Source organism: Lissotriton vulgaris, chromosome 8 (assembly GCF_964263255.1).
Source record: "Lissotriton vulgaris chromosome 8, aLisVul1.2, whole genome shotgun sequence".
Classification (NCBI taxonomy): Eukaryota; Metazoa; Chordata; class Amphibia; order Caudata; family Salamandridae; genus Lissotriton; species Lissotriton vulgaris.
This window is the reverse complement of record NC_141696.1, coordinates 318,496,021-318,512,133: the sequence shown is the minus strand read 5'-3', so window position 1 is coordinate 318,512,133 and position 16,113 is coordinate 318,496,021. Positions and strand designations below refer to the sequence as shown.

General features: G+C 42.9%; 1 protein-coding gene across 3 annotated transcripts in view; it reads right to left on the bottom strand.

Annotated features, from left to right (window-relative positions):
* CADM2 (cell adhesion molecule 2) overlaps positions 1–16,113 on the bottom strand; it is a 1,625,130-nt gene that overhangs the window by 1,478,521 nt on the left and 130,496 nt on the right. The gene's annotated exons all lie outside the window — the stretch shown is intronic.

The following is a 16,113-nucleotide window of genomic DNA, read 5'->3' as shown; positions in this document are numbered from 1 at the left end:
ATCCATTGCTTTGTCCTTCTGACATCTACCCAGACTTCAAGAATAAAGCAAGCCATGCATGAGCATGTACTTATGTTGCTATTTGCTGAGGACTTGATTCATCGCGATGGCAGAGACTGCTATGAAGGACTGTTTGCAAGAGTTGTATGGGCTGTTCATTTAGGAGTGAAGGCAGCTCCCTAAAGTGCAGAACCCTGGATGGTTGTTCAGTGGACTACTCCAGCCCTGCACATGAACAATATGGGAAACACTTTTCAAAGGTTCCGTACATACCACTGATCTAGATAACATACACGCAGCATACTCTACGTGCAATACTTCACTTGTTAAGAAGTTGACTACTTACAATCTTAAAGTATGTGTTCCTACAATAGGTTTCCAGACACCGATACAACCCTTAGGTGATCGGTACAAGTCAAATTCAAATGCCTGGGTAATCTAGGATTCACTGTGATCTACAGTTTTGTAAATCAATTCATGGGAATTTTAACACTGTAATGTATTTCATTTCTGCTCTTGCATTGAGATCCACCATTTAGTGGGTGTAGCAAAAATATTAGAAGTGGTGATTACTTCTCTGTCTACAGTGTTTGAAGGCAGCTATTAACAATCAACAAAAGGTGAGATGAAATACTCTTTTCCATACGTATAAGGCAAGGCACTACAAACACACTTACACGACGCCGGAATCCAAGAAAAGGCCTTGGACTGGACAACATCCTTCCTCTCAGGCAGAACTCAGAGCGTCCGCCTCCCCCCTTTTGCTCCAAGGCCACCAAGATCATCTGTGGCGTACCCCAGGGCTCATCCCTCAGCCCGACGCTGTTCAATATCTACATGGCACCCCTTGCCCAAGTCGCCCGACAGCACGACCTCAACATCATCTTTTACGCTGACGACACCCAGCTGATCATCTCCCTCACCAAAGATCCACACACCGCCAAAACCAACCTCCACCAAGGAATAAAGGACATCGCTGAATGGATGAAAAACAGCCGACTGAAGCTGAACTCAGACAAGACGGTGGTCCTCATCCTCGGCCCCACCCCCTCAGCCTAGGAAGACTACTGGTTTCCGACAACACTGGGAACAGCACCAACACCCACCGACCACTAACGCAACCTAAGGGTCATCCTTGACGCCACCTTCTCCATGACTAAGCAGGTCGACGCTGTCTACTCATCCTGCTTCAAAAACCTCTGAATGCTCTGCAGGATATTCAAGTGGATCCCCACTGAAGTGATAAAAACAGTCACCCAGGCCCTCGTCACCAGCAGGCTGGACTACGGAAACGCCCTCTACGCAGGAACGTCGGCCAAGCTCCTGAGACGACTGCAACACATCCAGAGCGCTTCGGCACGTCTGATCGTCGACACCCCCCCCCCCCCGCAGCCACATCACACCCCACCTAAGAGACCTGCACTGGCTCCCTGTCAACAAGAGGGCAACCTTCAAGCTCCTCCTCCACAGGCACAAGGCTCTCCACAACACCGGCTAAGCATACCTCAACAGACGACTCAGCTTCTACACCCCCACCCACCAGCTCGGCTCCGCTGGCCTAGCCCTCGCCACAGACCCTTGCATCTGAAGAACGACCGTCGCCGGCAGATCCTTCTCCCACCTCGCCGCCAAGACCTGGAACCCCCCCCCCCCACCACCAACCTACGGCAGACCCAAGACCTACTGGCCTTCAGTCCTGGCTCTTCAATCGGTAGCAGCACCCCCCAACCCAGCGCCTTGAGACCCTCACGGGTATGTAGTGCACTTTATAAATGTCTTGATTGATTGATTGATCAAATGAATGTTATACCACACTAAGGAATGGTATACAGCATGAGTATCTCTATAAGATCACTGATCTATTATATGATGCAAGCTATTTTTTGGTAATATAAATGCCTCTGAGTATGTACTACTTCTAATAAATGTCAGCACTTTGCATGCAAAACAGATTATATTTATATATTTGGAAATTTTGAAAACGGTGAGCTTGAGAAAATTAGCAGATATGTAACTTTTTGTTCCCTAAAAAATTCAGTACAAGAGTAAAGCTTTTTAAACGTTTACAGTAATCTATAAAAGCTAATAGTTCTTCATTCGTAGTGTGGACTGTGCTCCCTCATCTCTTATCTATAGGCCTCACTACCCTGTAATAGGGAGTACAGAAAGAAATGGGCATTTAATAATAATAAGTTAATACTTTTATTGCATGATAAATAAAAATCATTAAAATGTCAGTGCAAATTCTCTAAATAAGCAATACATGAGCTATTAATGAAAAAGCAATATCTAAATAACACAAGCACATAAAATAAGTTAAATACCTAAAGAATACCCGTATTATCAGATAAAATGTGATACACTAAGAAGGACTTGAGATTAGCCGCAGACACTACAGGTGCAGATTGCTAAAGATAACTATGAATACCGAGGTTATTAAACATGAGCTAATAAGACCAAAGCAGCAAAGCTCAACATAGTACAAATAGCGTTTTATTTAATAATGTCTAAAAGCATGAAAAGATGATGGTATCAGCAGCATTGGGATAAAGTAAAAAAACTTTGAGGTAGCTATCACTAAAGTGCTTTATGAAAATAGCCGTAAAGTGCAAACAGTCTTTGTAGAGGTGCATAGCAGCAAGTTTGGGCATGACCCCAATAAAGCATACGTAGTGGTTATTGCAAGGAAAACAATGGTTTTGACAACGTTCAAGTACTAAGCATTATATTGCAAAGTGCTAGACAAAGTTTAGATAAACTGCATAGTCTTACACATTGTACACACCAGTTCCTGCATGCCACTCCAAGCTTTTCTGCAGATGGATTTTATCTATTCCAGATTTGAATTTGGGCAGCCTTCTTGAGGTCTATAAGGAGGTCGTATTTCACTCTAATGTATTTGTAAAATCTAGCCAATTCAGTTGGCTCCATCATAGTAATGAGAATTTTCCTAGCCTCATTACAGGTTCCTATGCTGTGGCTTAGGAAGAGTGGTTTCAACAGAATGCGCCTGGCAGGGATTAGCATTGTTCTAAAGCATAACAAGTGGTTAAAAGATTCTCTTTTGTAGACACACAGCCTGCACTTCAACATCTTGGAAAGGGATGGCCAGTTAAGATTGGTTTCTTTAATTTGAAGGCCCATCAACCTTGCAAACAATATTTGTATATGACAGGTGTAGTAAAGGAAGTAAGATAGATAAAACCACACCAGAAGCCAGCTCTCATCAGCTCAGCCTGAGTAGATCAACTGACGTTAAGAGCCAGAGAGTCACCCTAGGCATTCTATGATGTCATCAACATTCTAATCAGTAGAGCACCAAAGAGAAGTAGTTTACTACACATCCTCTCTCCGTAGAGAATGAGAAAAGAAAGAAAAAAACATAGACAAAGATCCCACTCTCGTCGCCAAAATGTAGTAAAGGAAGTAAGATAGATAAAACCCCACCAGGAGCCAGCTCTCATCAGCTCAGCCTGAGTAGATCAACTGACGTTAAGAGCCAGAGAGTCACCCCAGGCATTCTATGATGTCATCAACATTCTAATCAGTAGAGCACCACAGAGAAGTAGTTTACTACAACATGCTTTGCCAATTGAGCCCTGAAGGTATAGTTGCTGCTTCAAATAGGGTGAATCATTATTAGCATATGAAGTTGCCATTGCTTCTAATATCTGTGTGTCCTTTAGTTTATTCATGCCGCAATGCATATATCTGCTTTTTCAAAATTAGTTTTTAGAGCTGTGTGTGAATGAATGAACAAAGTCTTATATCGCGGAACTTAGCCCAAGGGCATCAAGGCGCCAAAGCAGGTCATCCAACACACAGTCAGACAGAGTCGGCTTTACATGTACGCTTCAGGGAAAAGCCAAGTTTTTAGGGCCTTACGGAACAGAGCGAGCAAGGGTTGCCCTAGAAGCTCAGGGGGAAGAGAGTTCCACAATCTGGGTGCTACAGAGGAAAACGTTCTGCCTCCCCATTTTGCTCTTACAAACCTAGGGACCTCAAGAAAGTTTTTATTAGAGGAACGAAGGGATCTACTAGGGGAATAGGGATATACAAGAGACTTAATGCCCTCTGGACCAGTACCATAAAAAGCTCCATGAGATAAACAAAGAATTTTAAAAGTGATCCTGGAGTGTATGGGAAGCCAGTGTAAGTTCTACTGGGTTGGCGAGGCTGAGGCAAATCTAGGGAGGTTCAGAACCATCTTCACCGCAGCATTCTGGACCATTTGGAGACAATGGATAAGGCTCTTGTAAATGCCCAGATAAAGGGCATTACAATAGTCCAGTCTAGAGGAGACTAATGCCACCGTAACCTGTTTCCAAGCATCAGTTGAAAGATAATGGGTGATCTTTCTAAGAACCCTAATGATGCCACAGCAGGTGGAAACGGTCCTATTGACCTGATGGTCAAAGGAGAGGGCAGTGTCCATTAGCACCTCTAAGTTCTTAGCATACTGGCGTGGGAGGGGGCATTCCCCAAGTGTGGGTGGCCACCAATCCCTGGACCAGATATCCGGATTGCCCCCAAAGATCAAAACCTCCGCTTTCTCCCCATTCAATTTCAGGAAGTTCTGAACCATCCACTGGGAGACAGCCTCCATACAGCTCCTGAAATTCTGAGCAGAGTCCTTCACTGAAAGAGTAAGAGAGACCATTATTTGGGTGTCGTCAGCATAGGACAGCACCTCCAGCCCAAATGATCTAACCACCCTGGCAAGGGGGGCCAGATAGATGTTAAACAATATGGGGCTCAAGAAGAGCCCTGAGGGACCCCAGTGTGCACAGGCTTGGGGGAAGACAGAAACTGGCCCAGTTTCACTCTCTGTTTCCTATCATTAAGAAAGGAAGCAAGAAGACTCAGGGCAGGGCCTCCGACCCCTATTTCCCTAAGGTGAGACACCAGTATGGATGGGGACAGAGTGTCAAAGGCCGCCGTAAGGTCCAACAGGAGCAGAAGAGTGGTATGACCCTTGTCGACCTGAGAGCGAATATCCTTAACAACAGCCGTGAGAGCAGTTTTGGTGCTGTGAAGCCTCATGAAGCCATGCTGATAGGCATCCAAAAGGGCAGAGTCCCTAAGCTAAGAACTACAATGGAGATTAAGATGGGACTCCAACATCTTTGCGGGGCGGGAAGAAGAGAAATTGGGCGAAAATTTTTCAGAACCCCTGGGTCCAGAGCAGGTTTCTTCAGAAGTGGTTTTACAACCGCCATCTTCCATAAGGACGGAAAGACTACCTCCAAAATGGCACGGTTCAAAACATTCAAAAGGGGGGAATAACCACTTCCCGGCAGGCTTTCAGTACTTTAAGCGGACAAGGGTCTAAAGGAGAGCCAGATTTAGTATTGTCCAGAAACTGAGTCCTCGCCTCTGGTGTTAAAAGAGGAAAGTATAGAAGACTCTGGAGCTGCTCACCAGGCAGACTCCTGGTATCAGAAGAGGCTGGGGGAATAGAAAGTCCCATACCAGAGTTTAAAGATTCAAGCGTGCAATAAATATCCAAGATCTTAGTATGGAAAAAGGTGGGAATGTTATCGCACAACTCTTGAGATTCCACTTTAGAATCTACAACCTGGGGAGAAGATAGGGAGTCTATGATCTTAAAGAGATCTCTAGGAGATTGAGAGAGGCAGTAACTTTAGAGAAATAAGCCCTCTTTTCCTCCACAATGCCTAACTTATATTCCTTGAGACAGAGTTTATGTTGTTCGTTCTCCAATGGATGGAGATGGGCATGCCAGAGCCTCTCCTGTTTTCGACACCCTTGTCTCAATTGTCTAAGTCTGTCTGAGTACCAGGGAGCCGAGGGACTCTTCCTCGCTGAATAGTGCTGTTTAAGGGGGGCCAAGATATCCAATGCCCCTGAAAGAGCATGCGTGAGTTCAGGAGCTGCCGAGTTAACATCCTGCGAGTCAAAAGATGCAAATCATTCAGATAGGGAGAAAGTACATCATTATTGATAGATTTAAAATTCCTTCTGAATTCCCGCTTCTTAGTGTCTGGCAAAGGAGAAACTGCTTCCTGGTAGGACAGATCTAGCGGTACAGCAAAGTGGTCAGACCAAGCTAAAGGGACCGGATGTCCCACCCTCAGCCTAAAGTCATTAGAAAAGACTCCATCAAGGGTATGTCCTGCCAAATGGGTGGGGCCTACAACCAACTGAGTCAGGCCGCAAGAGTCCAAAGTTTCCAGGAGAGCCTGAGTATCTCTAGACCTCGTCTTCTCCAAATGGAAATTAAAATCGCCAAGAAGAGTAATATTGGGCCTCTCGATAAACGGCTCTAACAATTTGATAATGTCCTGGCTGAAAGAGGATCTAGGCCCAGGTTGTCTATAAAACAAAAGGCCGGAAAAAGAAACAGAAGGACAGGAGTTAATAGAAAAGTAAAAGGCCTGAAAAGGGTCTGAGGGAGTAGAAAGAGACTCAGTGCGACAGATAAGAGAGTCCTTATACAAGATTCCCACTCCTCCTCCTCGGCGAACAACTCTATCCATCCTAGACAGAGCATAGCTGGTAGGGATGGCATCTACCAGGTCAGGTCCCGAGGCATCTGTTGTCCAGGTCTCTGTAATAAATACCCAAGTAGGGTTCCTGGCTGTAACAAAGTCCGTAAAAGAGATATTATTTTTTACTAACGACCTCGCATTGATGAGAAACCCCTTTTCAGTCGTCAGACTGGGAGCGGGCGTATATACACTAGGAATCGACTGTAACTTCAATAAATTCCCCTTTCTAAAATCACAGCTTTGGCACCCACCAAATATTCTATCTAAAAAGACCTCTGGGTCGATGGTATGGTGGCAAGACTTAACTAAAAGCCTAAGTTCAAGCAGGAGCTTTCTTTCATAACAAAGCTTCACTTGACGGCAAGTAGCAGGAAGGGCATCCTCCCTGGCCCCTGGCGCGATCTTGGGGCGGACGGGCACCGACGGGCTTGCCTTTGGCGCGCCGCCGGCACGCCCGCCAGCACGCCCGCTGCGTGTGTCCACTACGCGCGGAGCAAGTCATGTGGGTTAAGTAGGGAGGCGGATCCAGCGTGTGACCCTCGCTCCCCAATCAGGAAGAGAGCAACAATCTGTGCTGGCGCCCTCCACAACAAGCGAGAAAACCCGTGGTGGAACGGGGCGCTGGCGGGATAACTAATGAGTGCAGGGAGCCAAGAATGAGGTAAGAACATAGTGCAAGCATTTTAAAAGTATATGTCTTAAAAACAAAGCGCAATACAACGTACAGCTAACAGTAACTTAAAAGGCATTAGAGACCGCCTGTGTGACAGCATTGATTTGTTCAGTGCGGACATGTCTATTTGTAGGGTATTATCTGACACATTTAGATAAGTAGACCAAGGGCTACTCTTAATTTTAAATATATTCTGGATGACAGGTTTAAGGGTTTTAGGCTTGGCTGTTATACATCTGTAGTAGTATTTTAGAAAAGCACCCATATTGGCCCATCCTAGGCCGCCCAACCCGAATTCAAGTCTATTGAGACAACCTCTTAGTCATTGGGCAGCCTAAAGACTCTCTTGCATGCTTTTACATGGAGCTGCTCCATTATTTTCGTAAGTTGCCCTGGGAAGGCTTCCTGGCCATAGCTGATCAAAGGTAGTACGGTGGCCCTTAGCACTCTTAAGAATTGGGAAGGAAGAGGTACTTTCTAATACCGTGTTAAGCTGGCAAAATGTAGTAGTAATTAGTGCGCCCTTTGCTTTAAGGTGTCTCAAGTGGGTTTTTGTACCATTGTTTGAGGAGAGACACTCACCCAAGAAATTGTACGATTTTTTCTCAATGAGTTTTTGAGGCGCCATAGTCCAGCAGTAGTTTGATTTCTTGATCTACCTCTCAAAGGTTATGACGTTTGTTTTTTACTCATTTGACGTCATTTTATTTGCCTTGTTCTTGTGGAGGGCATTAGGGCTTTCTGAATCCCAATTTTGGAATGTTCCAGCAGGACAATGTCATGGCATAATGCAGTATAGAGATCTTAACATCTCCAATTGAGGCGGGCTTAAATTAACATGTTTTAGGGCAGCTCACATTTCCGCAGTATACAGATAAAATGACATAGGAGCAAGGGCACAGCCCAGGTTTAATTCGCTATTTGGGGGATTTTCCTCGTTATTACTGTTTGGGACAGCTTAACACTCACCCATGTTGAGGTGCACAAGGATAAAATGAAATTAAGCAGATTGTTTGGGAAAACCCATGCCTGAGGTTTCGTCTATAGGTTGCCCCTATCCACTGAGTCAAATGACGCAGAGTAGTCCACAAAGCATGCATAGAGCGGTTAGGACTTCTGACTGGTCGAACTGTGCTGTCCGTAAGAGCCTTGCACTGTTGAATTTTACCTTCTCAGAACTTTTTTCTCAAAATTTCTTTTAATTATGAAGATATGTGCTGACCAGGCCCTATCAAATTCTTATATCTGACAGGCGCTCCATATCGGTCAACCATATTTTTTTACTTTGACCCCATCCCGTGTGATGAGATGTCTGCGGTTGGTGTTTTGATTTTAGATGCTAATTTTTACTAAAACTTTAAAAAGCCATCACTTTCTTTCTACTGATTGTATTTTTGTCGTTTTGATGTCAAATAATTTATTAACATTTACTCTATTTTTCTAAATTGATATGGGATTTTTCTTTGGTTATGCTTTCACTTTATTACAGTTTGCCTGCTGCATAAATACTTCACACATTGGGTATAAGTTAAGCCTGAATGGTTTTTGTGCCAAGCTACCCTGGTCGAACTAAAGGTTAATTTAGTGTCTATTTGAATTGTGACAGATTGTGGCTGTTGGTGACCTGGCCTGACACCCCAGTCAACCAGGAACCCAATTTCTCACAAGGGGTAATCAGAAATGATGTTGCTGGGAATTCCTTAACTTCAAAGCACCAATCGAATTAGAAATATGGGTGAGAGGAATTCTCATGACCAGCTGATTAAAAGGGCATTGCACAGTGAGCCCGAGTTTATTTTCCTAATGGCAAAGTTTGAGCATTTATCTTTTGAGCTGTAGCAACAAGGTCTACCTCTAGTAATCCCATCTGAAAAGATTCCTTGAAGCACTTCATCATCTAACACCCTCTCATTGTTTCTTCACAGAAACCTCTGCGAGAATCTGCTTGCCACTTCTAGACTCCTGGCAGATGAATTGCATTGCTTTTACTGACGGTTTCCTGGCTAAAAGACACAAACAAATAATTTGATCTGTTATGAACAGCAGTCTGGGTCTAGCCCACCCATGCTTTTCAAGCAGTGCATTGTGGTGGTGGGGTCTGTTTGCAATATAATTTGATTCATTTTCAGGAGGTAGCAAGAAAGAATCATGTTTTCATGAATCATGAATTTTGGGATTCTTCTAGATGTTGAGTGAAACAACCCAACACCATAGTGAGGTACAGAGAGGAGGACCGAGGATTCATCATCTGGTGTTGGATAGTGGATGTCCAAATAAGTTGGCAGATGTAAACTGGCAGTCCATCTTTTATGTATTGCCTATCATTTGCTGGTACAAGTACATTTGATTCTGGTGTTGCTGTATGATGCTGGTACAAACCCAGCAAGGAAAATTACCCCTCACCTATCGATAATAACAGCAGTCCTTATAATGGTAGTGTGTTATGAAAAAAAAATGTATTCTTCTCCAGCCCAGCTGCTTTGAGAGTTTTTGATTCAGGATTCATCCAAAGCATTACTCGATTGTATATTGTTGAGTCATGGTGGCCATATTAGATTGATGTCATGGTCCCACCTTGCTATTGCAATCTCCTACACTTATCATCCAGTTGGATACCAGAAGTCCTTTCTGTGTAACATCACAGAAAATCCTACATTTGCTCCTTCAGTAGCTCTTCTGCAAACTTCTGCACTGACTCCCATTGTAAACGATCTTATTTCCCTAAAAGTGTTGTAGCAGGATTAAGAGCAGTTAAATAACTGCTGCAGACCTTCTTTCCAATGGAATCTGTCCTTTGGATTCTTCTGTCAGGTAGAGTTGATGTCTCTGATGCTGTTGGATTCCTCTTCCCTTCTCAAAACTTTGGTACAGGAGGTCAAGGGACCTTCTGAACCTGGAAGGGTTGGGATATCCTTTCATATGTCAAAGGATGGAGGGAGATGTACTCCCTAGAAACTACACAATAGCCATAAAGGTATCCCTCTGCTAGAAGAGGCAATTTTAAAGAGGGGGTTGATACATGCCATGCCTATACACCACTTCAGTAGGAGGCAGCAAAAAGAGAAGAAAATCCTTTTTTTAAAGTAACCTGCACCCACTGTTTTAGAGGCAAGCTTAATAATTGGGTTCACCCTGACCCTCTAAAAGTCAGGTTGGGCTCGACTATGTTCCAGGTAGCACTTTGTATATTACTATCTAGTTGGGCTTAACAACTAAGGCCCTGATTATGATGTCTTTCAATTGGATCACCGACAGGTCCTTGGTGGGGGTCCAACCGCCGCCCTCCCTTCGGGCCGGCTGCCGTATTATGATACTGATAAACAGACCCTAATCTGTTGGATGCAAGAATGCCAGCTCTGCCAAGATCATAGTTCCCGACGGTGTGGTGGTCCGAACAATGTCCTACAATGGCAGTGATGCCAAGACAGGCACTGCCATCAGGATTATGATATCCCTTTCTGACAGCCTTTTCATGGTGGGAACCCCACCATGAAAAAGTTGTCAGGAATGGAAATCGGGTCCTCAAACAGGGCCCTCTGCTATCGTAGGCCACTGAAAAGTGGCCCTAGGGGCACATGAAGGTTCCCACTCACCTCCGTGCACTGTGTACCCGGCATGACATGGCGCATGGAACACAATGCATGGATGTGCAGAAGGCGCTGCATCATGGTGGCATCTGCTGTGGGACTTCTAAATGTCTGAGCCATGATGCTGCGGTGGGATTGCCAACTTTCCAACCGTTAGCCCAGCGGTCACATCCTAATACAGCGGTCAAACCGCTGAATGCTCGACGGGAGGTGCAGACCAACGCAATAGATGATGCTCTAAATAAAAGTTATCTTCCCAACAGAGGAAACTATAACCAAATCTGGTTTCAGCTCAAGATACAGGAAAGCTGTATCCTGTTCAGGAGATCTATACTTTTTTAGACGAAGATGAGAAGCTGCTTCTGTCTTGCAGGGGTGGGTAACTTTTAAAACACTGAAAACAAAGTCAGGAGCACACAACAAATGTAATGATATGAGTGATCACAGTATGGTGTTAAGGATAAGATCGCACACAAATGTTCTTTCTATCTTGTTTTAATGGATATGTGGATGGTCTTCCTACCAAAGGAGACCCACGGAGCAAGAAACCAGCCGACACGTGTTTCGTCAGATCGGGTGTTAACCTGTGACTCTTCAAGGCTGAATACGTGTGGAAAAACGTGGTATCGGGGGACCGGTGATATTTCCAACCCGGTCCTAGTCGGGTGTTTACACCAAGTATAAGCACCAAGGTGCGTTATGTGGCGAAGGCTGTAGGGTAAACAGCGTGTGTTGAATAGAGGCGGGTAATGCCTTCTATTGAAGAAAAAACAGCTGAATGCCGATGAGTAGCGATCGAGGTTTGCCGGATGGTTTCTTGCTCCGTGGGTCTCCTTTGGTAGGAGGACCATCCACATATCCATTAAAACAAGATAGAAAGAACACTTGTGTGCGATCTTATCCTTAACCCCATACTGTGATCACTCATATCATTAAATTTGGTGTGTGCTCTTGACTTTGTTTTCTACTTATCAGAAGGGTGAGTGTCCCCACCCTTTGGTCTCAGAGTCTTGGGTTTCCTCTGAACAAGTAGCACCAACCAGTATCACCACTTCTCGATTACTCAACCACTACCTGTTGTGCGCCATTTATTTCTGAACACTCAAAACCCATCGCTGAACTCTAAACTTTTAATTCACTATTTGCAAAAGTCCTGGCTTGTGCTAGGGCAGAGGTGTAGGAGTTGTTCTGGGTTGCAGGGTATAATAACTAGGAGTGCCATGACATGGGTTTTCAGCTAGATATTAACTTTAGATGCGAAAACCTTCTGAAAAGTTATGATGTTTTCCACAGGTGAAATCCTAAATGATGTACCCATTAATGGATATTGGTGTATATGAAGAACTACCAGCCCTACCACCAGAGGATCTGCCTGGAGATTGAGAAGGTATTCTCTTGCTATTACACCTCTGTGATTGACACTCTTTTTCCAGATCATGTGGACGTTTTGGAGGAGGGTGTAGCACCTCTATTGGCTAATGTTTCCTTGGAGATGATGTAGGATGCCTTTTTCTACACAGAGGGTATTTTGGTGGGCCTTGAATCCATGACGTTTAGTTTTAGAAGAGATGGGAGATTGTGAAGTCTCAGTGGAATTTTAATAGGATTCTATAAAGGTATTGTGAAGGACAGATTCTCTAAAAGCAATAAACACAACTTTCTCTTTGGTGATACTTCATTCATAGAAGAGTGCAACAGTGTCAAAAAAGTAAATGCTGATCTCTATGGCATCAAATGATGTTCCAACATCAAATGCCTCAATGCTGAATGATGCCTTGACAGCAAGTAATATACAGTTCAGCTACTCAGTGACTTTGGTAGAATACTTTTTCATAAATGAATTCCTGACATCAAATACAGATTGTGCATTTCAATATAGATCTCTACTTCAACAGTAAACCAGCCCGACCAGTGCCTTGTATTGACTTGAGACCTTCTATGTCCATGCGGAGTGTCAATAGCACAAATGGCACAAACTGTGATGACTTTTTCTGCACACCCACTCTTTGGATCGCCCTTTGTGAGAGACCTGTGGAGCCAATAAATGCATCTCAGTAGAAACAGATTATTCTCTGGAGGCTCTGTCATTGCTCTCTTTGTTCTTTGAATTCAGGTCTTCCAATTTATTCCTCAGTAGAATTTCCGATTATCCTTTTAGACATCTTGAAACAATACTCACAATCCTGGTCAAGCAAGAGACTGGGAGGCACACCACACGGAGCTATTGAGAGTTTATTATTAATTTTTAATTTCATACAATGGGCATTTGACAAAAAAGAAGATAATCTGATAGAAAAATATGCTTCAAAAGGCATTGTAAACCTCCATATACTTTATACTAACCAAAGATGTTGAATAAAGTTGTTTTGTAAACACAGTGGGGAAAATTGGGCTATAAAACACCATAAGCATTTCAAGGTCCGACTATCTCATGCGGGCAGCCCTACAAAGAACAGACTGAATAATGTCTGACCAGATACAAGACATACCACAAATGATTTGTTCATACCACATATGTACATAGATGTATATTCTTTCTTGTGTGCATGACATAAGAGGCACAACAATAGTTCCCTGACATTGAATAAGCGTCTGTGTGTCTCAAGGGAATGTGGCATCTTTTAGAATTAGCTTCCCTAAATGATCTCTCTCTTTGGCTGGGGTAGGGTGGTCACCGCTTAAGAGTGGTTCATTGCAGTTAGATATTGCTCAACAAATTAGGGAGTCTGATGCTATCCGTACTTACGTAATTGCTTTAACGATTTCCTTGAGATCTGTTAATGCTCTGAACCTTTCCCAACAAATACCTTACCAGATTGTTAGTGGTACCTGACTTTAAAGACAACTCCTTTTCAGTTGAGGTTACTGTGCCTAAATGAGAAAGGTGTCATGCTCAGATGTAGCCTACTTTAGCAATAACATTGCATAGCACAGTCTTCAGAGGTCCTAATCCAACATATGAAGAAGACCTCTTCAAGAGTACTTGATTAGTCTGCATCCACAGTCCATGTTGGCGTTCAGGAATTAAGACATACTTTTATTACTAATTCTCTAGAATGAAGTACAGACATAGCTTACCTGTCACATATTTAAGACATTTGCTTGAATCCCTTTAATATGTCACTATTCAATGAAAATCCCGCTAAATATGTTTAGGGAAATAAACTTTTTCTTTCTTTAAATTTGATTGGAAAACATATGGAGGTTCACAGGAAGTGTCCAAGGAATTATCTGCATATCTGTAAGAAATGCTACATTTAATAAAGATTACATTTCCATAAAGGGGTTCAAATAACAAAAAAATACACATTTAAGTAGATTTCAGGAATGTTTCTATGGGCAGTTTTCTGAAAAAGTTTTCCTATCCTGTGAACCTTCTTCTAGAAAGTTAAAATTATTAATAAATGCCTACAGGCATTGCAAATTCTGGGTATTTTTTTGGGGGGGGAATATGCAAGTGGAAAGATTTACAAATTCAAATTTCAAATTTATTTATTATGATAACGGAACTCAAAAGAGATCCACATAAGAATTCATAAAGTCATACAACAAATTTCCATAAAAAATACAAAGAAAATATACATAGTATTAAGTAATCAATATAATGTTAAAAAGCATTTGAAGAAATAAAATAATTTAAAACAAAACATTTCATCAGGGGGATTAAGCATTGCTTCAATGAAATCATAAGCAGTACGAATACCCAGTTGGAGGCACATAGGTCTTAGCCATTTACGTCTAAATGCCATAAGGGCCGGACAAACGAAAACAACATGGTACATATCCTGGGTATTAAGGTTGCAATGATTACAGATATCTGAACTACCATACCATTTGGACAGAAGGCAATTTAACGGGAGCAAATTATACCTTAACAGCAGCATAAATCGCCTAATTCCATGAGGAAGATTCCAACATATGTATGGTTGGGGAGTTTTTATTTTACAAAATTTACCAATAGGGAACATTCCACTCACCGCTTTACTTGTCCCACTATCAACTCTAAAGCTCAGCTCCCAAGAAGCAGATTTTAAAGATAACTTCAGTTGGGTGTCAGATAATGTGAAAAGACTTTGTTCGTCTAGCTGTAGTAGCGTAACAGCCTGTCGGAAATTCCTCACAATGGAGGAATGAGCATTAAAGGAACCCAACAGCTCACTTTTTATTAGATATCTCAATGTGCCAGGCATTCCTCTTGCAATGTTATAGACCCAACGCACCACACTCGCAGATGCCTGAGCCCGAGAGCTACGCAATCCAAATTCTCGTCTTAAAGAGGACGTAGAATTTGCGGTATTGACAGAGGCTAAATTGCGTAATATTTTTCCTTCAGTAGAATCCAAAAAATTCCAGCATGCCATGTCCACTATTTCTAATCCGTAGATTAGGGATGCAGGGATTTTTGCTCGGAAAACCTCGAGCAATATGGAAAAATGCCTTCTGCCAGTCGCTTTGTAGAGGGAAATAAGACTCTTCCCTTGAACGAGGGCTTTTCTGCTGTTATTCTCCGTGTGGGCTTTTTCACTAAGATTGTTCATGACAATCTTACCAAGGAAGGGATAATATTTCACTACTTCTAATCTTTCACCCCCAATGGACCAGTAGTAATTTTCATATTTGGAATTTCTCTTTCTCTGAAAGCACATTATTTTACTCTTTGAGATATTTATTTTTAAAAAGTGAGCCTTAGCGTAGGAGGACAGGGCTTGTAAGCGGTTATTCAAACCTTTTGGGGTGAGGTCCAAGATTAAAATATCATCTGCGTACATTAAGCACGCTATTGGAGCTCTCCCCAAAAGTGGAGCAATACCATTACTGGTTGATAAGATAGCTTTGGGGAGGTCGGCGATATATAGGGAAAATAACAGGGGAGCCAATAGACAGCCCTGTTTCAGACCATTATCTGTGGGTATAACCCTAGACAGTCCTCGCTCGCCGCCCATTAAAACTCTGCACCAAGTATCTGTATGTAGTGCGATAACTAATTTTAATAAACTAGATGGTATCTCTAATTTGGTTAACTTACTCCACAGCAGGGGCCTATCCACTTTATCAAAAGCCGTAGAGAAGTCAATGAAAGCCCCAAATACACCCCCTCTACGAACTGTAACATATTTTTCCACCAGGATTTGAAGAGCAGTAAGATTATCCAAAGTACCATGCTGTTTCCTAAATCCAGTCTGTTCCAACGGGAGTATTGCAGATTTCGTTACCCAGTCATTTAAACTATTCAATAAACATTTGGAAAAAACTTTACCTATGGCATCTAAGAGGGCTATTTGTCTATAGTTTTGAGGTAAGTCTCTAGCCCCCTTTTTGTAGAGTGGGATTAGTAAACTCC